Source organism: Uranotaenia lowii, chromosome 2 (genome assembly GCF_029784155.1).
Source record: "Uranotaenia lowii strain MFRU-FL chromosome 2, ASM2978415v1, whole genome shotgun sequence".
NCBI lineage: Eukaryota > Metazoa > Arthropoda > Insecta > Diptera > Culicidae > Uranotaenia > Uranotaenia lowii.
Window position 1 is genome coordinate 400168405 of NC_073692.1, and position 25400 is coordinate 400193804.

A 25400-nucleotide genomic window follows, 5' to 3' on the forward strand; every position below is an offset into this window, starting at 1 on the left:
AGAAAACGAAACATAAAACAGATAAATATATATAATATAGAAAAAAAATGAAATGAAAAAATCACCGATAAGCGAGTTGAGAGGACAGCCCGGTGATCAAGTGGGTTGAGAGGACAGCTTGATATAAATGAAAAAAAAAAATCACCAATAAGCGAGTTGAAAGAACAGCTGATCAAGCGAGTTGAAAAGACAGCTTGATATAAATGAAAAAATCACCGATAAGCGAGTTGAGAGGACAGCTTGGTGATCAATAGGTTGAGGGGACAGCTTGATGATTAAACGGGTTGTGGGTTGAGAGGACAGCTTGATATAAATTTAAAAAAAATCACCGATAAGCGAGTTGAGAGGACAGCTTGGTGATCAAGCGAATTGAGAGGACAGCTTGGTGCTGAAGCGGGTTAAGAGGACAGTTTTATACAAATGAAAAAATCTACGATAAGCGAGTTGAGAGGACAGCTTGGTGATTAAGTGGGTTAAGAGGATAGCTTATTAGAAATTAAAAAATCACCGATAAGCGAGTTGAAAGGACAGCTTTATATAAACATGAAAAAAATCACCGAAAAGCGAATTGAGAGGACATCTTGATGCTCAAGCAAGTTGAGAGGACAGCTCGATGATAAAGCGAGTTAAGGGGACAGCTTGGTTATCAAGCCAGTTGAGAGGACAGCTTGATAAGCGAGTTGAAAGGATAAGCGGGTTGAGATGACATCTTGATATAAGTTAAAAAATCATCGATAAGCGAGTTGAGAGAACAGCTTGGTGATCAAATGGGTTCAGAGGACAGCTTGGTGAATCAGCGGGTGGAGAGGACAGCTTGGTAGAAACGAAAAAAAAATCAGCGATAAACGAGCTGAGAGGACAGCTTTATGCTCAACAAGTTGAGAGGACAGCTTGATATAAATATTAAAAAATTACCGATAAGCGAGTTGAGAGGACAGCTCGGTGATAAAGCGAGTTGAGAGGACAGCTTGATATAAATTTAAAAAAATTACCGATGAGCGAGTTCAGAGGACAGCTTGGTAATCAAGCGAGTTGAGAGGACAGCTTGATAAAAATAAAAAAAATCACTCATAAGAGAATTGAGACGACAGCTTCGTGATCAAGCGGGTTGAGGGGACAGCTTTACATAAATGAAAAAATACATCGATAGGCGAGTAGAGAGGATAGCTTGGTACAAATGAAAAAAAAAAACACCGATAAGCAAGTTGGGAGGGCAGCTTCGTGATCAAGCGAGTTCAGATCTCAGCGTGATATAAATGAAAAAAAAAACATCGATAAGCGAGTTGAGAGGACATCTTGGTGATCAAGTAGATTGAGAGGACAGCTTGGTGATTAATTGGGTTGTGGGTTGAGAGGACAGCTTGAAATGAAAAAAATCACCGATAATCGAGTTGAGAGCATGGCCGTAGGAACGGGGGGGGTTTTGGGGGTTAAACCCCCCCCATGAGGGTCCAAAAAAGCATGCGAGGTATTCTACTCTATACTCAAAATTTTAAATTCATAATCAAATTATGACAATAGAGCAAAGATATTCAAGAGTAACTATCTGGACTAAAAACTAATGCAAAAACCTCAAAAATCCATCCCAAGCTTAAAATCTGCTACAGTTTTCAAAATTTTCTCACTGCTTCATAGGTTGTCAGATTTTTTTCAGTTCGTATCCGGGCCGGACAAATCCATGCTGTTTTATATTAAAACCTGGCAAATGCCGGGTATTTGATTCCAAAATCGTCGACCAAAATCCAGGCAATACCGGGCAATTTTGGTCAAAACCTAGGAATTGCTCATCAAAAATCTATAAAAAAAAACTTTAAAAAACCTTTCATGATTATTTTTTTGAAATTTGCTGCAAAAATTTTGGACGCGTAATTAAAAAAAATTACTACACAATTTGTTTTTTTTAAGTTTGATTTAAAGATGAGAATGAAAACAAACAAACCCGGGCCAAATCCGGGCTTTTTCAATGAAATCCGGGAAACGGGGCGGACCGGACTTTTCCCAAATTTTATATTAAATATCCGGGCCAATCCGGTTAAAACCAGGCAATCTGGCAATCTGATTATAGAAATTCAGTTCTGAATATTAAATTTTAAATGAAACCCATTTTGAAGGTTCTGTTTCCATATTCCCATAACAAAAATTATATTTCGACATATTTTCGTATCTCTGATTCTGTATCAAGTTTAGGATTCTTGATTTTCAGTTCGAGTAATCATAAGAAACTAAGAATGGAAAGCTGATTTGAAATCCTGGCTCAAATTCGGTTTTACATTTCATATAAAATTTGAATAATGTTTCTCGAAAATCACATGCATTTTCAATAGATTTCAAATTATAAAAAAAGAAGAATTTTGTTTTATATTCATATTCGAAATTCTTAAACTTTATTTTAGCACAAAATTTAAACATATAAAGCTTCTAGGTGGCGATCCAAAATTGAAAACTCAGATTCAATTTCATCATTTGAAATTCACATTTTTAACCAGATTCACAAAACAGATCAAAAATCAATCATTGAAATGATGAATGAAGATTAAACCAGCTCTACAGAATTTAAATAATAGATTCATGAATGAGGGCTCAAAGGCTTGGATAATAAAGTTCTAATCTAGAAGTAAGATTCCTAAATCATATTTTTTGTACATATCAAAAATCGTATAGAAATTTGGAAACAGATTCAAAGTTCAATTGAATAAGTTTTTCAATCAACATAAAATAGTTAAGAAATTCAAGAGAACATGAACTTAAAAATTTGCTTGTCAATTCAATTTTCAAATATTATATTTTTAATCAGAATTAGTTTGTACATACAATTCAACTGAAAATCACAAATCTAAAATAGAATTTGAGTAAATTTTCAAATTTATGATTCCTGCAAAATATCCCAAATTATATTAAAAAAATTATCCACATGATTTTTATCATGGAATTGATTCTTCATGAAAAATATTTCCAGTTAAAGAAACATGTACCTGATCTTCACTTAAAAAATCTGCATGAAATACTTTATTTTTTCAGTTTATTGTTAAACATTATTAAAATTGCAGTTTTTAAGGCCTAATTTCAAACTAAAATCATAAATTTAGTTCAAGCTTGCATCAAACATATTTGATCCGAAATTTTTTTTATCTCTTACTGTTTTTAATTTTGTAAAATTTTATTTATTTTCATCAAAGGTTAGAATCTTAGAATTTGCAAAAGAGTTTAGAAGATTGGGCTTGTTTGATTTGAGTATAGAATAAGTTTTTTTAAAGAAATTGAAAGCTACCCTAAAAAGAACTTATTTTATGCTCAAATCAAATAACTTTGATCTACCAGACTTTTAAACAATTTCAAAAATTTTAACCATCGATGAAAGCAAATTTCATATTTTGGCTTCATTATGAAAATTTAGCTCACCCTTTAGGCTAAGGACCACTGTATTAAAGTTACTTTTTTAAGGTTTTTTTAAATGACACTTTATCATCCTTGTGGCATTCGTGCCTTCTCTAAAGTTACGATTTCATACAAAAACTATTAATGAGTACTTCAAAATGAATAATCATCTAGTTACAAACATAATTTGTTTTATTTTTTTTATTCGTGTGTTGTTGGGCAAAAAATCATAGGTAAAAATAAGTCACCAAAACCCCCCCCATGAGTCGGTTCTTCCTACGGCCCTGGTTGAGAGGACAGCTTGGTGATCAAGCGAATTGAGAGGACAGTTCGGTGCTCAAGCGGGTTAAGAGGACAGTTTTATATTAACCTCAAGAACAATCACAGATAAACGAGTTGAGAGGACAGATTGGTGATCAAGCGGGTTAAAAGGACAGCTTTATATAAATGAAAAAAATCACCGATAAGCGAGTTGAGAGGACAGCTTTGGATCAAGAGAGTTGAGAAGACAGCTCGATATAAATTTAAAAAAAAAAATCACCGATAAGTGATCAAACAGGGGAAAGAGGACAGCATTATATACACGAAAAAATCACTGATAAGCGGTTTAAGAGGCAGATATGTAGAAATGAAAAAGAAACATCGATAAGCGAATTACGAGGACAGCTTGAAATAAATTAAAAAAAAACACTGATAAGCGAGTTGAGAGGACAGCTTGATATAAATTTAAAAAAAATTCACTGATAAGCGAGTTGAGAGGACAGCTTGATGATCAAACGGGTTAAGAGGACAGCTTGATAGGAATGAATAGTCACCGATAAGCGAGTTGAGAGGACAGCTTGATATAAATTTAAAAAGATGACCGAAAAATCAAGTTAAGAGGACGGCTTGATAATCAAGCGAGTTGAGAGGACAGCTTGGTGATCAAGGGGGTTGAGATGACATCTTGATATAAATAAAAAATCACCGATAAGCGAGTTGAGACTACAGTGTGATGTAAATGAAAAAATCACCAATAAGCGAGTTGAGAGGACAGCTTGGTGATCAAGTAGGTTGAGAGGACAGCTTGGTGACTTATCGGGTTTTTGGTTGAGAGGACAGCTTGATATAAATTTAAAAAAAAATCACCAATAAGCGAGTTGAGAGGACTGCTTCGTGATCAAGAGAGTTGAGAAAACACCTCGATATAAATTTAAAAAAAAAATCACCGATAAGCGAATTTAGAGGACAACTTAGTGATCAAACGGGTTAAGAGGACAGTTTATATACATGAAAAAATCACCGATGAACGAGTTGAGAGGACAGCTTCGTGATTAAGCGGTTTGAGAGGACAGCTCAATATATTTTTTAAAAAAATCGCCGATATGCAAGTTGAGAGGACAGCTTCGTGATCAAGCCGGTTGAGAGGACAGCTCGATATAAATTTAAAAAAAAAATCGCCAATATGCGAGTGGATATGACAGCTTGGTAATGAAGCGAATTGAGAAGACAGCTTGATAGAGATGCAAAAAATCACCGATGAGCGGGTTGAGAGGACTGTTGACATAAATAAAAAAAAATCTCCGATAAGCGAATTGAGAGGACAGCTTGATGATCAAGCGGGTTGAAAGAACAGTTCCAATCAATCGGAAAAAACACCATTAAGCGAGTTAAAAAAAACTTGGTGAGATAGAAAACTCAAGCGGGTTTTCAAGAACAGTAAGAAAAATAACATCTTAGAACGATTTGTCAGGAAAACGTGGAATTAAAAAAATTCCGTGAAGGAAGTAAGGAGGACACCTTGTAGTAAATGGGAACTCAAGAGAGTTGAAAAGACATTATGAAACAAGGTTAAAAAACATCAATTGAAAAGAGTTGAGATGACAGTTTGGAATTTCAACTGGAGTTGTTTGAGAGGACAGTTTGAAAACTCATAGGCTAAGGGTATTGATTAAAAAATATCAAGCGAGTTGAGAGACCAGTTTGAATTTTCGTAGGTCAGCCGGGACGGCAGCCTGAACGTGTTGAAATGACAGGAGATAAGCAAAAATATGAAGCACATTGGAAGAACAGATAAAACAATTTAAATGATGAATTAAGAGAATAATTTGAAGTTGTAATGTATTTTTTTCGAGAAACAATTTAATTTTTTTTTAAATTCATCAATTTTATGGTCTCAGAAATCCTTAATCCATGTGTTTTTCGATCTATAAAAATGATTAGAAATTAGGTCTAAGAGTTACCACCATTCTGGATTGATTTTTTGATAGTAAAAAAAATCCTAAGTAGGAGAGATAAACATAAACTCCATCTAGAGGCGGGGTTAGGAAAAAACAACAAATTTTCGCTTTTCATACAAATTGAAATACCTCAGTTATTTTTTGGAAAAAATTAACAAAAATCATATCAAAATATAGCTATGAGTCAGACTTAATATGTTCCAAAATTGAGGAAAAAATGGTTAGAATGTATGTAAAATACAACCAAAAAATACTGACAGTCTAGTTTTTGAAAAAAAAATGTCAAAGAATGCATAAAGTTTTTCGTAGAACAAAAGTTGTTTGTAATCATAAAACTAGGCTTCTGTGATTATTTCAGAAAAAAAATAATTAAATTCTAGAATTAAAACTAAACTGAAAAAACGTGCTTCAACTTCTTATCTAATGCAAGTGATATCTTGCCTCCCGAAATTTTTGGTAAATCGTATAAAAAAAGTATAAAAAAACGCCTATCGAAATAATCCAAACTTACGAAATTTAAGGCATTAATTTTCAATTAATATCTTTTTCAGAAAATCTATATATATAAAAATGAATGTTTGTCTGTCTGTCTGTTCCCTATAGACTCGGAAACTACTGAACCGATCATCGTCAAAATTGGCATCTGAGGGTTTTTGATGCCGGGGATGGTTTCTGTAATAGTCAAAACTCCATCCGACTTAAGGGAAGGGGGGCTTCCATACAAAATTTGTAGTTTTTCGAAACAAATTAAAGTCATGACATCCATTTTCTTGAGATTTTTTTTTCCTTTGGGCGGTTTGTTTTTCGTCTCTATGGTCGAGGCGTCGCGAGCCAAAGGAAAGTAGCCCAGGCATAGCATACTGATCAGTAGGAATATTTTGGCGCGTATTTCTCAACCAAGCATATTTTCTTTGAGGGGTTTGTTTTTCGTCTCCATGGGCGAACAAACGTCGTCGCAAGAGGATAGTAACCAAAGCACACTATTCATTGATTGCTGGAAAATTTAACAATAAGGCGCCTGTTTCTCAAACACGTGGGGGCGATATGCAACCTAGATGTGTTTTTTTCTTGCTTATTTGATTTGTACACAGCACGTGGTAATAAATGACGCCTAGATGTGACATGGATTGATATTTTATCAATCGAATCAAAACCATTTGAAAGATTTGCAAAAATACTTCAATATTTAGTTCGTGTTAATGTAGGCAGCATTCGACTTTTCATTCAAGGAACATCAGAACATGTTCAAACGTTCAACTTTTTCTGTTAAAAAAAAATTAAAAATTATGTTTTCTTCTAGAAATTGTTACTTCGGCCCAAATACACAGCTGAAACGAATCTAGAAATGAAAATGGGAGCTTTTTATTTTAAATAATTCTGAAAAAACCATCGTACTTTTTGCTTACATACCAATTTAAGTACGTACTTAACATGAAAAGTGTTTTTGTGTTACATGGCTGCATAAAAGAGACTTTTGATCCGCTTCGTTTTTGAAAAGCGAGACTTTAGTTAGAACTGATATTCAACTGGACGCAAAATTTTTAAAAGAAATTTTTAGTTTACCCTTAAAGTGTTAAAAACAATATTCCCTTCTGTCAACTTACACGGTGGGGCAAGGGCAAACGTCGAACTTTTAAGAAATTCATTTTCAAAATGATTCAATATGTTGGAAAGACCAGAAGGGGTATTCCGAATGTTGAAAGTGCAGCGGATATTGAACAGCATTCGTTAAAAGTGGAGTAACCAACATAAGTTTATATTGCAGGAATACTGCAGATCGATCAGTGAAACTTGATAGAACAAAAAACAGGAATTCGTATTAAATCCATTTTAAAGCCATTACTCTGACGCATCTTAAAATAAGCTTTGCATTGACACTTGCCCCAATATACGAGACAAATGTAAACTTAGAAATTTGTTTTTGCCAACATTTTTGAATATTTGACTTTCAAAGAGAAAATTAAAAAAACGCTGAGAACTTATTTAGTGATGCAACTGGTATTTTTTTAAATATTTATATGTTTACTGTAGTAAATTTATTTAAAAAAAAAAGAAATTTGCACTGTATTTAAAACATAACTAATTTAATATATTTTTCATTACCATGATAAGTGCTGTTTGGGTATCGAGCCGGTTAAATTTGCCTACCTTCTTCAAGCAGTGGGGGACAAAATTGAAAAAGATGGGAGAGCTCCCATGTAAATTTAAGATAAAGAGCTTTTCAAACAAGGGACCATATTTTAAAAGTTTTTTTGGGTACAGAGTACAAATTTCAGATCTTGAAAAAAGAGTTTAGAGATCAAGTTTCAATAAATAATATATACCATCTTTGAATTGCAATTCAGAACTGCAGCTGCAGCTCTCATTTCAAAGTTGTTGGTTCTGAAGTATGATGAGGTTTGATTTAAAAAAATGCTCTCTAAAATCTAAATTTGAATAAATTTTTACAAATTACATTTATTTCCGGAAGGTGTAGCAAAGCACAACGGGTCAGCTAGTGTTAAATAAAATTAACGATGTGAAACTTTTGTCTATCTAATACTTGTTTATTATACACACAAATGGAATGGCATTGCATGCGATATTTGTTGAAAACAAGTAGTTTCAGTTACCGTAATCCGGGGTAATATAGATCACTTTTTTTTCAATATTTTTCGATTATTTTTTCTGTAAAGAGGAATGTGGCATGTTTCATATTTTTAAAACCAGTACTGGACTCCTATAAATATAAAACATGGTTGCAGAAATTTATTAAACTACTTTAAATTTGATTTAAAAATCGATTATGATTTTTACCTATGATGTTTTGCCCAACAATGAAACTTTTAGAAACAAAATATGGAAATTGCTTTCAACGAAAGTTAAAATTTAATAATTTGTTTAAGAGTCTGGTAGATCGAAGTTTAAGCTAGCCTTCAATTTATTAAAAAAAACGTATTCTATGCTCAAATCATACAAGCCCAATCTTTCAAACTCTTTTGCAAATTCCAGGAATTTAACCTTTGAAGAAATTGAATAAAATTTAAAAAAAAACAGTAAGCGATAACAAGTTTTCGAATCAAATTTAGTTGATGCAAACCTGAACTAAATTTATGATTTCAGTTTGAATTCAACTTAAAAAAAACTTCAATATCAATAATGTTGATCAATACACCTAGCAGATATATATAATTTTGTGCAGATTTTTTAGGTGAAGATTAGATACCTGTTTTTTTTAACAGGCAATATTTTTCATAAAGAATTAATTCCATAATGAAAATTCTGTGAGTAATTTATAAAAATATAATTTGGGATATTTTGCATAAAACAAAACATAGAAAATTAACTCAAAATCTACTTTATATCTGTGATTTTCAGCTGAATTGTGTATAAAAACTTATTCTGATTAAGTCAAATTAAATCTGGAAATTGACAAGCAAATTTTTATGTTCATGTTCTCTTGAATTCCTTTACAATTTTATGTTGATTGAAAAAAATCCTCAATTTTAAATCTGAATTCTGAACCTGAATTCAAAAATTGAACTGTTTCCGAATTTCCATACCATTTCTGAAATGTAAAAAAAAACGATTTCCGAATCTTATTTCCAGATCAGTTTTTATGAGCCAAGTTTTAGAGCCATCATTCATTAATCTTTTATTTAAATTCTGTATTGCTGGTTTAATCTTAATTTATTTTTTTCAATTATTTATTTTTAATCTGTATTGTGAATCAGATTTTAAATGTGAATTTCAAATGATGAATCTGAGTTTTCAATTTTGTATCGCCACTAAGAAGCTTTTGTTTTAAAATAAAGTTTGAGAACTTCGAATTAAAATGTAAAACAAGATTCTTCTTTTTCATATTCAGTAAACCGTTCTACGGTATACTGAAATTGTGAATCTAGCAAGATGGCGTCATTCATTTCTATTTCATTCCACTCTCATTATGGCGTATAAGTATTTTCTGAGGTTTTACAAAATAAAATGTACGTTGCAGACTTCATTAGTGAGTCGTTGTACGTTAGAAGTGATACGTGAGGAGTGGGTCGTAGCATGTTAAAAAAGAGACGTGAAGAGAGAGACGAGAAAGTTTAAAAGTGAAACGTAAGACGTGAGAAGTAAGAAATGAGACGTAAAAGGTGGGAAGTAAGACGTAAAACATGAGAAGTGAGAAACGAGAAGTGTGGAGAGAAAAGTGAGACATGGGAAGTGAGACAGAAGACACAAGAAATGAAACGTGAGAAGTAAATCATAAGAGAGTCGTCAGATGTGAGACGTGAGAAGTAAGACGTGACGAGTGAGACATGAGAAATGAGTCGTGATAATAGAGAAGTGAGCCGTGAGACATGTGTGTACAGTGAGACGTAAGAGATGAGAAGTAACACGCGAGCTTGAGACGTAAGTAGTGAGTCTTACGAAGTGAAACGTGAGAAGTTAGTCGTGACGTGTGAAAGTGAAATGTGGGTCGTCATAAAAGTGAGGTTGCGGCATGAAACGTGAGACGTCTTATCGTAGTTTACAATTTCGTTAGAACAACTTGTGTCAAATTTCCAAATAAACTTGAGCATCAATGAGCGACCCCTTTACATTAACCAAATGAGGTGATTGGGCATGTGGCCTTCCGGCGGGAAAAGAAGGTTTTTATTTCCGAAAATATTGGTATTTTTTAGTCACCCTTCCTCCGGCGCTGAGAAGTTCCAATATGATCCCAAACCAATTCAGTCTAGTAAAGCAATGACGTCTTAGTTTACTTATTGTATTGCACATAAACAATCTCAACAACGAATTTTTTTTGATAGTTTTATGGAAGTTTTGTAGTAGTTTTAAGGGTAAATCGTAAAAAAATCAATGAACCAACTGATTCTGACCCCATCATATGGGCAACGCAACGCACCGTGCGCTTTTATAGTTCCACAAGGTACACCAAGTGTGCATGTGTGTTAGTTGAATTCGGCGTACAGCAGCTAAATGCTAAAGTAAGATACTCGAACGCGGCGAATGGCGAACAAGGTCGATACTAGGAACGATGCGACGAGAAGTTGTGCTGAATTGGGAGCACTCTTGATGCATTTGGTGAAATTTCGCTGTCTAACTATAGAGTAATTGAACACAAAATGGCGCAAACGAGACGTTCGTTTCATGGGACATCAGCCTGCAGTTTAAAGTGGGTAGGAAGGTAGGACATTCAGCTCTCGAAGATAAAAGTTGTCACCGAAGCGCGGCGCTTTTCACCGCTGGGTATGGAATGTAAATGTTTGTCCAAATGCCGCTGATGAAACTTTGTATCGTCTCGTGTGGTAGCCATTAGAGAGGACTTTCAAATATTCTTTTGGAGGAAACAAAAACAACTAGTCAGAAAATCCAAAGGTTTTTTTTTATGAAACTGTTTCTTTAGAAAATAGATTATAACATTAAATTTAGCAAAATAACAGTTTTACATAATATTAGAATTTTCAAAATATTACATCAATTCTTAGCATAAACACTCGTATCAATCGAAAGTGTTCCTCATGTGCTACCGTTTTAATTTGATTTTTCACCCGAATCAGAACTCTCAACAGCAAAAAAAAAACCGAACGACAGTGACACGATTGGAAGGGGAGAAAAAAGTAGATCAACATTAATTCAGTTAATTAGCTTGAGCCACCAGCCGCAATCGTATGGTTAATTAGCGGACGTGATGATCCCATTATGAGCATCACACGGAGCGCTTTTTTTTATTTATTTCGTTGACTCCCTCTCCCTCCTGTTGATATGTGTGATGGAGGCGCTCCCATTTGGCCTTTTCGTGTTGAATTGGGAAGCACACTGGCTGAAAATAGTTCTGGGAATCTGTAAACAAATGAAGCTGAACTGTGAATTCAAGTTCAAAGGTTTGTTTACGAAATTCAGTAGAAATTGTGCGAATTTAACTTAAATTTTCATGAGATGAGCAAGCAAACAGGATTTTTATCAGTGCCAGTTTTTTGGAATCTCTTTTGAAATAAAAAATTTTTTGTAGATACTTATTTCACCATTTTAAATAGCAGACATTTCATGAAAAAAATACAATATATTAATTTCAGATAGTTAAATGTAACTTTTTAAATAGTTACATGAATAATTAAACAGTTTCTATTAAGATGGATGCAAAATGATGTACAAGCAAGTTTTTACATAACGAAGTTATTTATTGTGCTGACTACTGAAAGCGTGCTCCCTCTTTAAAAACGGGAACAAAATTGTCCCATCAACATTAATGTAAAATACATCAAAACCCAGACAATTTTCATGTTATTTTCATCAAAATTAGCTTCAAAAGCTGATTTATTTTAGTGAAACCCGAGCAGACTTTTATGGAAATTTTTACCTAATTTTGCAATTATGTTTTGATTGTTAAATTTGGTTTCATTTTCCCAAATAAAAGTGGTACAATGCCAAAATTTGGTCTCACTTTTTATATAAGGATACTTCGATTATGCCAAGTGAAGGTTTCAATAAAACCTTAATGAAACCTTAATGAAAGCTTGTTAAGCCGAGGTTTTAAAACAAGTTTTGAGGGCATAATTATGCTATTTTTAGATATTATTTACTGCTTTTAAAAAACGGCTCGTCGTGGTATTATTATGCTTTCTTTTAAACAAAAAAATTACATGACTGTGGTGGCATTTGATTGCAAAATTGACGCCCAAAAATCCGGGCAGTATTCGGACAATTTCTGTCAAACCCGGCAATTAATCAACCAAAATGAAGGAAAGAAAACTAAAAAAAATCATTAAAATTCATCGACAGATAGTCGTGTTTAAGGCTTTCGAAAAACCTTCCATGATTATTAAAGCTTGCTCAAAAACTTTCGTTTTGAAGTCATAAATCATGAATGCTAATTCAGATTTTAGATTCTTTCTGAGGGCGAGTTTTTCGGCTATCAGTCATCAGTCTGTTATTGAAAATTCTAGTTGACGCAATAAAACTGTGTCGAATCTATAAACGTTTCACCCTTGTTCATCCATTGTTTCCCAATTGCGAAGACAAAAATAGAGAGCCGTCAAACCGGCAAAACGGAATAAGTGGGCAAGATGTCCCAATTTGCCGTTTTTTTTTCTTTCAACATATTTAATTCTGGCCGATGTCAATGACTTTTTTCCGGCTTTCATCCCCCGATTCGGTGAGGTCGTGATCGACCAAAAAAGAACGGGTAGGGGGGGTTTGACCTCATTTGTTGGCTGCTCCCCTAGCACTTCTCATCGACTGACTACCAACAAACAATTGGTAACCAACCGATGAATTTCCCCACCATCGCCAAGTGTCGATATAGATTTTTGTGGTTTTTGTTTGACACCATCAGCTGGCTGGCTGGCTGGCTGGCTGATTGTTGGGGCAAGCTCGAGCAGCTCCATGGGGTTTGTCAGTTCGCGGTGATTTTGTTGCGCCACGTAGAGTTGCATTTTGTTTGAATACTGACAACAATTCACACCATTGGGTGTTTTATTTCTACATCGGTTTTATGGTTTTTAGGGTAAGGGTTTCGAGTATGTCTCCATATAAAATTTATTTGTCTTATGTCATTACGATCTCTTCAAAAAGTTTGTCAGGAGTTAGGAGTAGTTTATTTGGGAAATGTTAGAATAAGAACACATCTTTAAATGACCGTTATTACTAGCTTTGTCAATTTAACCCTTGCTCAATCCAGTATAGCAATGGCTTCCAAATTAACGTTATAAGCAGAGGGTACTATTTTTGTAATATGCAAACTTCACACACTCGTTGTACATAAATTTCCAATAGCTAAGCGTGTGTATATTTTGGTAATTTAAAAAGGCTCTTGTTGGACCATCTGTTTGTATGTCCGTAGGAATTAATGAACAGTTTTTGACTAAAAAGATACCTGAAAAAGACAAAAAATGTGAAATCCTGTTGTTGGCTTTTGAAATTCATTTCAAATAGGTAGGGGAGAATGGAGATACTTGATCCCATTTTCTATTTTACATCATATCTTTTTGTAAAAAATTTGCAGATCGCCGTCTTTCACTTTTTCTGACAGCTTGGGATTTATATGCTCCAAAGGTTATTACGATAGATGAACCCGTAGATGAACTAGATTAAAAAATGTGATATTTTGAAAGTTCAAGGTGACTTGATCCTTTATTCAGGGTGCCTTCAGCTCAAGCCAAATCTGAAAAATCAAGCAAAATCTGAAAATGAAAGTGCCCATTGACTTTTTTGGGCCTTATTAGTTCTAATTTCACAGCTTATAAGTGTCAGACAAATAGAATTCTAAAAGTTTGACTACTACCCTATAGTCATTGCATACTTAAAGGCGCAATTTTCAAAATAAATTTTTTTTGAGATGATAAGTATGTTGTTTTGTTCTATTTGGCAAATTTTTCTAGAACATTTGATCTATGTGAGCATTTCAGTTTCAAAACGGATTTTGAAAACGAATTTTGAAAACGGACCATGAACATTCAGTAGATTGGGCAAAAAATGACTGTTTAGTTTAGATTTTTAATCGTAAATAATCACCTAAGGAAATCGAAAAAAATCGAAACTTATTGTTGACGTCAAATAACTTAAAAATACAAAAAACCTCGAAATTTTCTGTTATCTTGAAAAAAAAAATGGCCAAAATCGAAATGACTTACAAAACAAATAAATAAATAGCAAAAACTAGCAAATCAAGCATCGAGTTTAACCATTCCTTGATTCGTGCAGTACCACTTTTGTTGTCAACAAACCACAAATTTTACTTGTACCCCAGAAAAGATAGTCAATGTTATGGCAAAAATTTGACAATTGTGGTCAAAAAATTACAAAATTATGACAAAATGTGATAAATATGGTAAAAACGATAAAATTATGACAATATTTAGTATGACCAAAATCTGACAAATATGACAATAAAATGTCAGCAATCTAACAAATATGACAAAATTATGGCATAATATGACAAAAAATTAACTATAAATTGGCAAAACAAGACAAAAATCTGACAGATGAGACAAAATATGATAAAAATATTAAAAATAAAAAAAGTATGGGAGAGTGGGGAATCATGGGCCACTTTTTTTCGTTGTTCCATAACTTCTTTATTATTAAAGATAAAATGAAAATAAAAAATGGTTTGGTTTTCTACATTTTCAAGGTATCAGAAGGTTTTTTTTTTAAATTTTAATAAGTTGTGTATGTTTGTGTGTGTGTTTTTTTTTTAATAAGTTATTTTCCTCAAATTCTGACTTTTTGAAAAAAAAGCATTATATTTTGGATTTTGAAAAATGTTGGGGAATCGTGGGCCACCAAATCCAAATTGACCAAATAACATGCAAAGTTTATGAGTTGACCCGAAACTGTGATTTCCTAATTCACTTCGTTACTTTTAAGCAATTTCAGATGATGAAATAAAAAAGAGAGCTGTGTATGATTGCTTAGATTCCAAAACCTGGCTCGCGAACGTTTTGGCAAAATTTCTTATATAGGATGGACAAAATATTTTCCATAATTTTTCATTTGGCATAAGAAAACTTTACAGATAGGAAAAACGTATTTTAAGTTCTGAATGTGTATAAAAACATAAAAATATAGGTAATTCAAGATGTGTGGCCCACGATTCCCCACAAGCTATGATTTGCAAATTGGTTGCGTTTGTGTGACTTATTGATGTTTCATCAAAATTTCCTTTTCCACGTGAAAGATCATGACAAACCTAAGATCATAAGCGTATGAGCATATTTTTGTTATGCACTTTAGGTTCCCCATCCATGAAATTAGTAGTTGTTTTTTTAATTATGTAAGTAAATTTTTCTAACTTTTTTTTTAGCTTGATAAATAAAAGAAGCATATGATGCGTATTTCAGTCAACAACATATAGGAATATATGCTCACGCAAAGCGACGACGATGACAGTTGGTTTGAGATTTTTATCTCATCACACATCTGAGATATTAAAAGTGGCCCACGTTTCCCTATGGCCCACGATACCCCACTCTCCCCTACAAATTTATGACAAAAATCTGACAAAAAGTATTTAAAAATTTAGACAAAAATATGACATTAATTTTCCAATTAAATGACAAAAAATCGATAAACCCCAGTCAAAAATATGACAAATGTGATAAGAATAAGACAAAATTATGACATAAATCTGACAAATATGATAAAATTATTACAAAAAATTAACAATAAAATGACAAAATATGACAAACTTGTGACAGATGTGGTAAACATTTACAGCAATCTGGAAGATATGACATTTGTCATATTTTTATCACTTTGTCATAATTTTAGATAGTTTGACGACATTTTTGTCCCTTCAATTTGAAATTTTTGTTATATTTTAATCATAATTTTGTCATGTTTGTCTTATTTATGTCATAAATTGATTTTTTCTCAATTTTATGTCATGATATTGTCATTTTATTGTCATATATTCTTCATGAATTTTTATTTTAACATATTTTTGTTTTATTTGTCATAATTTTTTCAATTGTTTAAGACATTTGTTATATTTTTGCCAATTTTATGTCACTTTTGTCATATTTTGGTGATGATTTTGTCATATTTTATCACATTTGTCATATTTTCGACAAGGTTGTGTTAAAATTTTTTCATTGCATTTTAAAATTTTAGTTCTTTTTGTCAGTTTTTTGTTTTTTCATAATTTTTTCATACTTTGACAATATTTGTCATGTTTTGTCATTTTATTGTCAACTTTTTGTCATATTTGTGTTAAAATTCTTTAAAAATAGAAATCTTAGCAGTAATTATTCAATTTCTGCAAGTCTAGCGCGTTGAACAAGCTTTGTCGCCATTCAACTAAACTTAATGATAATAGAATGGAGCTTTTTCCACTTTCAACTTTTCCTGATACTAAAAAGGAAGATTGGATAATTCCATGAACCTGTAAAAAGCCTGAATGTATACTGACCCCCGATGCAAGGTTGCCGAAGAAAAAATTCTGTGTTTTTTGAGAAAAAAAAAAAATCTGACTTTCTGTGATTTAACCCAAGAGCTTTCTGTTCATTCCCGTATGAATCTAGTTGGAATTGAACTGACCGATACACTGCAATAAATTCAACTGATTATTTCAAACTGACACTGATAATTTTCTGCGCTGGTTGTAAGAGAGTGCGCACTGTAAAATATTCCTAGCTGCCTCCATCTGTCTCCAAATGGTCAAATACGGAGCTCGTGGAGCATTTTTGGAGGCTGGTCAAGACTAAACTAAAAAGGTAGTTTGAGATTGTACATTTGTCATATTTTCGATATAAATCGTTCGGAAACCTTCTACATCAAAACGAACGATTCAGGAAGCAATTTTCAAGAGAAACTGCCTAGAGTTTTGGAATTGTAATTAATTTCGTTTGTTTACGGATAAATTAAATGTAATTTGATTTTTAAAGTAAAGTAAAGTAATTTAGAATTCATGTTTACTGCATTACCCCGATAGTGGCAATTTTAAAAAGGTTAACCTTCACACCACGAGACAAATAAACCAACTTAGCCCACAAATCAGAGTCTACTCCAATCATGATCTTACTTGGAAGTGGAATTATCGGCATAAGATTCTATGCCGGGCCGGCGCTAACAAACTTTCTAACAGCTGGCATTGCGCAACCGCATTCCATATGTCTGAAAGAAACAAAACAAAACATATCCCATATCCCATATCCCATCACAAGACAAAGCAGGATGGAAATAACCATCCAGCAAAGATATTGTCGAATGATGTACCAAGCTCTGAGTGAGTATGAAAACCGGCATTCGAAAAAAACATATTTATTCATATCCAACCCTCGGCAAACAACCACCGACTAAGATGTCCGGCAGTAGCCAGCTGTGCATTTGAATGTAAACCGGCAATTCTTACTCCGTCCCCATCCCTTTACCATCCTATTCCCATTCCATTTCCATTCCCATTCCCATTCCCATTCCATTCCCATACCATTTCCATTCCATTCCCATTCTATTCCTATTCCATTCCCATTCCATTCCCATTCCATTCCCATTCCATTCCCATTCCATTCCCATTCCATTCCCATTCCATTCCCATTCTCATTCCCATCAAAGATAAAGGAGGATGAAAAAAATTACCACCGGGCAAACGGCACATATGGAGGTTGTGAGATTGGGCGTGGCAGAAAGTCCATAATAATACACCTTCGTATGCTAACTGACTCATTTGATACACTGGTTAAGTTATCGGACTGGCAAATCGAAATAAGAATGTTGCGATGGGTTCGATTCTCACCTATTTTTTTTTTATTTAGGAATAAATTATCCAATGGGATGAAAATCCAATTAAATTTTTTTCTTGTTTCGTTTCAATTTTCTGGTCATGCATCATTTTTCTTGGGAGCTCGAGTCTTTATGCCAGAGGTGTTTTTCCAATCATATCATTTTTGGAACAGTACACTTTTCAGCGCATTTTGGGCATAGGGTTAGCGCCGAGCGCCATTAAAATTTTGCAACCTCCTCTTCGAGACAGTAGTTATGGATCATCTAGAAATGTAAAACTATTTTAAATTAGCTCGAGAAGTTTTGATAATATATCTATAGACACGTTGTAATGTCAAGAACAAGCACAACTTGCCTACAGAAGCTGGTATTCCTCGTTTGACCATCTTCAAGGACAATGTTCAAACAGCTTTTGCCCAAGTTGAATAAGTGCGTTCGCTATTGCTAGAACTAGGACTTTATATGGAAACAGATATTCCCTACATACACAACTTCAAACTCTGTATGGACCAAAGTATCTTTAAAAAAAATATTTACAAGGAGCCAGTCATAGGCGATTCAGCCTGTGGCTGAAAACCTGTGAAATAAAGACGGAAAAAATAGTCAGATTTCGAGATAAAAAGAAATGTTTGGATAAATTGGTGGTGAAAAAGAAAACTTTTATTCATTTTCTCTGAATATCAACGAATAACGCTGAAACTGACACCAAAAAGGCACACCTTCTCAATTTCGACGGTTCCCCGCAAAGTGTCATCCAAATAATTGCCTTGGGCTGCCAAACATTCCGTCGGCAACATCCTTGGAATTGGCCCTGGCATCGTGCATATTGCCAAACATCGAGCCTTCTTCCCTAGGAAACATCCCAGAACAAGGAATGTGTAACAGAAACGACGAATAAAGTCAACAGCAGGAATCGACAAAAACCGCCACCCCGGTTTGTTTGGCACAGATATAGAAAAACGAAGGCGCTTTTTCACGCCTAAACTCTGCTCGGTAGAAGGTAGACGGTAGCATCATCAGCTGAGAACAGAGATAGAAAGGGTGTGTGCGACGACTACGACGACGACGTTGAGCCAACGATTATAATGTAGCCACGCGGAGCATCGTCGTCGTCGTCGTCATCATCAATGGAGGAGTCGTCTCGTCGTCTCGACCGTCTCGATTCACAACTCGAAGTCTAGCGAGCGAGGGGCCATTGCCAGCCAGCCAGCCAGTCCAGAACACCGGCTGATGTTGGTCTCGAGTCTTTTTTTCCTTACTCGTTCCAAAACAAGAACAGGGAACGAACCAACAAGAGAACCCCAAACCATATCTCGTTCACCAAGCTTTCGTCTGACCTTGCGTCTGTGTGTGGAAATGTATGTTGACTTATGGGTGGGAAAATTTAGGATTTCCTCAGTTCAAGAACAGTTCTAGGAAAGCAAAGACTAAGCAACGGAGAGAATGGAGATGGGGCAATTTCGAAACTGCTTCATCAACAGATTTTGCTTTGCCATACCGGAATTGCATTGCTGACATCCTTACTTTTTCTGTTTTGTTTTCATTTCTTGATCTGTATCGGAATGATGATGAACCGGATGATACGGAAAGGAAAGGAACTAAAGGAATTTTGATTTTTTTTTCAAACAATTTTCACACTGCAGATTATCATCCTTGAAAGTTGAGACAAAAAAACTGCCGTGTGCAATCTTACAGGAGATTAGTCAGGCTAAGTTTGCACGATTTCAAACAACGATCTGAGTAATTTGAATAAACAATTACCGATGGTAAAGTGTCACTTAAAAAACTGAAAAATCCGATTTTTCTGTCAGTTTTTCTATAGATTTATAGTCTCAAAAATGTTCTTGCATTAAGCTTTCTATACACAAAAATGTATTTCATTTTTTTTAAATTCCTCATAGCTAATCACTTTTTTATAAAAAAAAAACTAAGTTGTGGAGGTCAGTGCAGCGTTTGGTGAAACTTCTAGAACTTTGCTTACAATTTGGAAATATCATTGTAGAGAATGACTCTAGGATAGAGAACTAGATTTGATAATTGGTAAGGTGTAGACTGCAGATAAGCATTTGTAAGCGTGTATTATCAAAAGAAGAAATGAGAGGACGTTCGAAAGTTTTACGATAGCGTATGACTGATTTTTGAAATTTTGGAAAATATCCTATAACAGAAATGAATATCAAACTTAAAGAACTGTCTTCTAAAATATCATATTACTTTACAAGCCCAAATTTTGTATCAAGAACCTTATTTTTTATGCGGCTGCTTATGAGAATTTCACAGGGCTCTTTTGAGGCCAAAATTTCTCACCGCGCACTGTGGGGAATAACTTATAAAACCTTGGACAAAACCTCATGTTTTTTTTTTCTTTTTTTGGAGTAAAAATTTAATATTTATGTTTTTGGAAACAAGATTGAAAGCGCATCTCTAATCTATCAAAATTTCCAAAAAATTAAATGTTTCCAGTAATTTACTACGAACAAGAAGTTGGGGTAAAAAATTTGTGAAAAATGAGAATAAAAATATATTTTTGTTACTATGTCAAATACGTTTTTTTTGAAAAACACACACATGTAGGATCTCAGTGAAACTTCATGTTTCTTTGAAGAGATCGAATTTACTTAACTCTAAGGGGTACATCTTTCAAGGATAGATGGCTAGCATCTTACAAATGCTGAAACCACTGACCCGCATAAAGTGTACTATGTATGCCGTGACCGGGATTCGATCTCATGACCTCTGGCTTGGAAGACTTGAACGCTATCCTCTTGGCCACGGTCGGCGGATCAAACATTTTATTCAAGATAAACGTTAACCAAATATTTTAAATTCTTGGAATTTGGAATTTCAATTTTAATAAAATTTGAAGATTTTAAATTTCAAAATACATTGACTTAGTCAAAGCAAGAACAGTATGACATTTAAACACACAGATTTTCACCAATTTCAAACACCTCAAAGGTACAATTTTTCAGCGAAATTCCACGTCACGTTACCTATTTAAATAAAGAACAAAGTTTCAACTTTATGAAGAAATAAAAGTAGCCGCTAATACGTGCTAATAAAGAAGTTCATCAACTTTTTGTGAGGCATGTTTTGGGTGTTAATCATGAAATTCAAATAGCGCTTGAGATATAGCTCAGTTGGCAAGTCAGTTGCTTCGTGAGCCGATATCCGTGAGTTCGAGTCCGAAAGTAAACATCAATCACAGTCGTACCGGATAAGGTTTTCAATGACTGTCCGCCAACTGCTTCATTGATAAAAGCCGCAAATGACATAAATATGTTAAAACGACTATAATCAAAACAAAAAAAAAAGGAATTTGAATAATTTTTATCAGTAACTCGTTCTTGAAATGGGAGCCTACTGTTTAGTGTGAGATCTTAGTGAGTTCAAAGGTATTTTTAATTTTTTACTCCATAACTTAAGTAATAAAGTTAAATTTTTACTAATTTTTTTCGGCTAATAAAAGGTTGTAGGCTACTCGTAGCAAAATAATTTATTTGTATTAATCACAAGGTTACAAATAAGAAAAAAATAGTTTAGTTTATTCACGTAAAAGTTTAAAAAAACTGTTGACCATTTTTCAAAACAACTGAAATTTTAAAAAAGAACCACCATTTTATTGAAGAAGATACAATAAAATGCAAAAATGAATTCGGAACTATCATCACAGAACTCACAAGCGGTCCAAATATTTTGCGCACGATTTGACCATCGTATTGTGTTTATTATACCAGTGGGCAACTTCATTCCCTTCTAGAAATGAAGTCAGGACTGTTTATTGGTCAGCTAGATGAACCAGTCAGTAAAATCTATCTTTTTTTTAACACTTCCTTCATGGAAACTTTCGGATTGCGCTCGATAAAACCTCTCACATTCCTCCCACATCATCTTCACTTCACGATTTACCTTATGAACTTTGGCCTTATAGTTGATATCCAACTGTTTTTGGGTCTCCCACTGGGGCTTCCCTAATTTCTCTTGAATCTGCTCAAAAAATCGATTCAATAAGTTTCTGTATTGAACGCTATCTCAAAAACCACTTAACAGATTGTCACACGTACACATTACATTACAAGGTAGCTTCACTGAAAATTATTAATTTTCATCTATGTATTCAAAAGTTATTCCCAAAACAAAGTGATGCATTTTTTCGAATTCACTTCTTATACCCAAGTTATACAATTGAGTCTTCATCCATACCCAGGGAAGATATCCACAAAATGTTGGCAAGACATATCATTATTTTGGTCAAAATGTCACCAAATCGCAAAAATCGCGTACAAAACTAAAAAACAACAGTCGTTTTAGACACGACCTATTTCTCCCGTTGATAGAAATTGACCCTGATTCATTCAGCGCACTTCAAATCGTCGTTTTCTTCATCATCATCGTCAGCATCAGATTTTCTCCGTTCAGTTTTTTTTTCTCGCCCTGTCCGATTTTTTCCCTTTTTTCACACCGATGGCTCTACTCTAGTCTAGCCCAGTCTAGGTACAATCTACAAACTTCAGCTGGTCAAATGACCTTGGTACAATCTTGGCTGGAAGCTCACATCGAACGTAAAAACGAATCTAACCTGAGCGAGCATCGAAGCTTCGTAATATGACGTATGGGATATGGTGCTGTGTTGATGCTTATCATCCCTGCTTGAAAATCTCATCGATAGCATTCTCCCCAATAATGGAAAACAATTCATATTGGTTGGATTATTGGCATAGTTTTTGAAAAGCGCCGTCACTTTTTTGCGAAGGTTTTTCTGAGTGTCGTTTGAAGAAGTTAAATGGTTTATAAACTGCCAAATTTAAAACTTTGTACAAGAGGTTGAAAATTTTATCTACTGAACTCACGAAAAAAGAATAGATGAGTTATTTCAAATTTCTGAACTATGACTTCAAACTAGTATGACTATGGTTGATAGAAGAATTGTTGAAAAAAATTGGTTGATAGATAAAATTGTACCAAACCTAATCCATATAACAACCATTGTTGTCAGTACTTTGAAGAGATAGATAGTCTGTATACTTAACTGAATAAAAGAAAAAAAAGTTGTGCATCTAGGTCATTTGAAAGCCGCTGAAATTCCTAGGATTTTAAGAGCAGATAAAAAATTATTTATGAACAAATACTTCAACGATAAACTCATCTCGATAAGAACAGCATCACATCGAGGTTTCATCGTCAGTCCAACCAAAGCGTTCAAGATGTTCACTGAAGTTTTGATACCCATTATTTTTATTCTACTTACTAACTACAGCTCGTTTGCTCAAAATAGTACTGATCTGATGTTACAGAATTATACTAAGAATAATTCTACCATAAGCGTTACAAAACCTCAGATTCAACGAAAAGTTTTCACCAGGGAAGCAAGTCGATTTGTGCTCGTGAATCAGGATGTAGATTTTTTCACCGCTTGGCGTAGCTGTGATTCGTATGGGATGCGATTGGCTGCGATCCGGTCGTATCAGGATAGCATCGATGTGCAGGCGATATTTAGAAGAACCGGAAACAACGCGAAAATTTGGATCGCCGGAACCGATCTAGGAAGTCCCGGAAACTTTGCCTGGATAACAACCGGAAGACCGATTGGATTCTCGAATGGGTACCAGAACTTCAATGTCGGTGAACCTAATAATGCTAGAGGGAATGAGCACTGTCTGGAAGTTAGGCGAGATGGTATAACTTGGAATGATATCACGTGCGAGATACGCCAGCGATTTGTGTGTGAAAATTACAGTTGCAGTGGATGTTAAAAATAACAATAAAAAAAGCCTCTGTTTGATGAGTTAGTTGTAGTTGCCTTGTAATAAATTGGATCTTATCAAATGAACGAACACTTTTTTATTCTATTTTTCAAGGAGTTGTCAAGTAATTCCGAGTAAATATTTCCTTCGAACTTTCAATTTACAGATTGAAATTTCATACTGTAGTATTAAAAGCATACAGAAAAAACAGATAATTGAAACATTATTTTTTTCATGATAAATGCCGATTTTTCAACATCCATTTTTATGAATTCTCTATTTTTTTAAAAACCCAACTCCCTCCCCCCATCTCTCTGATATTGGCAAAGTTTAAGCATGTTTCAACTCAATCGAATATCTCCAAGGAGACCCTCAGATACGATAAAATTTGTATAAAACTTTCTTTAGAAGAAGTGTAAATATCCTTTATCCTGTCAAAATTTTAAGTTGGACAAATAACTTAGTAATTCCTCGAAACACATGCGAATAAAGTTACTATCTCTGAAGGGCGACATACAATGTCAAATATCTGCGCAAATCCATTCATCCAAACTATTTCACGTTTTCTCTTTGTTCCTCTCTTTTTGTATTTTTACTTTTGCGGCGCTAAATGTGTGTACAATGTATAGCGCCATTGACAATCGATAAAATTCGTAATTATGTCAGAGACGAACATTCGTTGTAGATAAATTTTCCTTTGGCTCAGCGTCGTCAATAATAATAGACCGCATCTATCGAAGAACGATGGCAATCGAAACGGAGAAATCTTTTCTGGACCCTCTTAAGTTTTTAGAGTTTAAGGGTCTTTAAAACTCGAAGTATTTCGGCGAAGGAATCCGAACAAAGCAAAAGCCTTTGATGTTGTTGTTGTTGTTGTTATACGTTGAGCGAGAGAGAGTTTTTGATCGAATGTTACTTGAAGATCACGGTTGTTCTTTCTAGTGTAGTGTCACGGAACGAGTAGTCGAAGGCAACTAAAGCTCTGTTTCTGAAAAAGCTTATACATTTACACTTTTTGGCATTCACTTTCATTCCATTTGTTTCACACCAGAGCAATAACCTTTCTATATCCTCTTGAAGAGTTCCGCAATCCACAATTGAGTCAATTACTCTGTAGAATTTCAGGTCATCAGCATACAGAAGCTTTGATGACTTGAGAAGGGTTGCTGATACTGTATTTGTTTTCTCCACTCGTGGAGTGTTCCACCGTACCCGATAAAAACAAACACAAATCGTCGCCAGGGTATTGCAACCTCGCTCACTCACACGCTTTCTCGCAACACTGACAAAATTTTCGGGGCAACACCGCCCGACGGCCCGACGGAACACCAGGTCAAAACCAGTGCAACACCGTCCGAATAAACAAACAGTTTGACAGCACCTAGTGGTGCACCAGTGCAACACTAGTGCAACACTCGGCATAAACAAATACAGTATGAGTCATTTACAAAAAGCACGAAGATAAGCGGGCCTAAATGACATCCTTGTGGGAGCCCAGACGGCATATCGAACACTGAGGAAGGTTTGTCCTCTATAGGTTCAGCCGTCTTAAGATCTAGAGAGCTGAAATTTGGCATGGATGCTCATCAGGACCAAGAATGGTGAAAAATGTTTTCAGATTTTTGGATGACCTCTTTTGATGGGGCATAAATACAAATATTGTTTTAGCGATACTGATTAAAACATGAGTGTTTTGAGGGACGAGCAATTAATTCCAGGTTTCAAATTAAAGGGTCATCCGTATCAACCGTTTAATGTTTTTGCGATATTGACATTATTCTACATTGGATGGAGATGAAAATTTCCGCATAGGAATTTTGAGGGATGGTCTTCTGTTTTAAGGTTTTAAATTTAGGGTGAGGGGTCGGCCCTT

At 34.4% G+C, this 25400-nt stretch overlaps 1 protein-coding gene across 1 annotated transcript in view; it reads right to left on the minus strand.

The window, feature by feature from the left end:
* LOC129744189 (serine-rich adhesin for platelets) overlaps nucleotides 1–25400 on the minus strand; it is a 50791-nt gene that overhangs the window by 1085 nt on the left and 24306 nt on the right. The gene's annotated exons all lie outside the window — the stretch shown is intronic.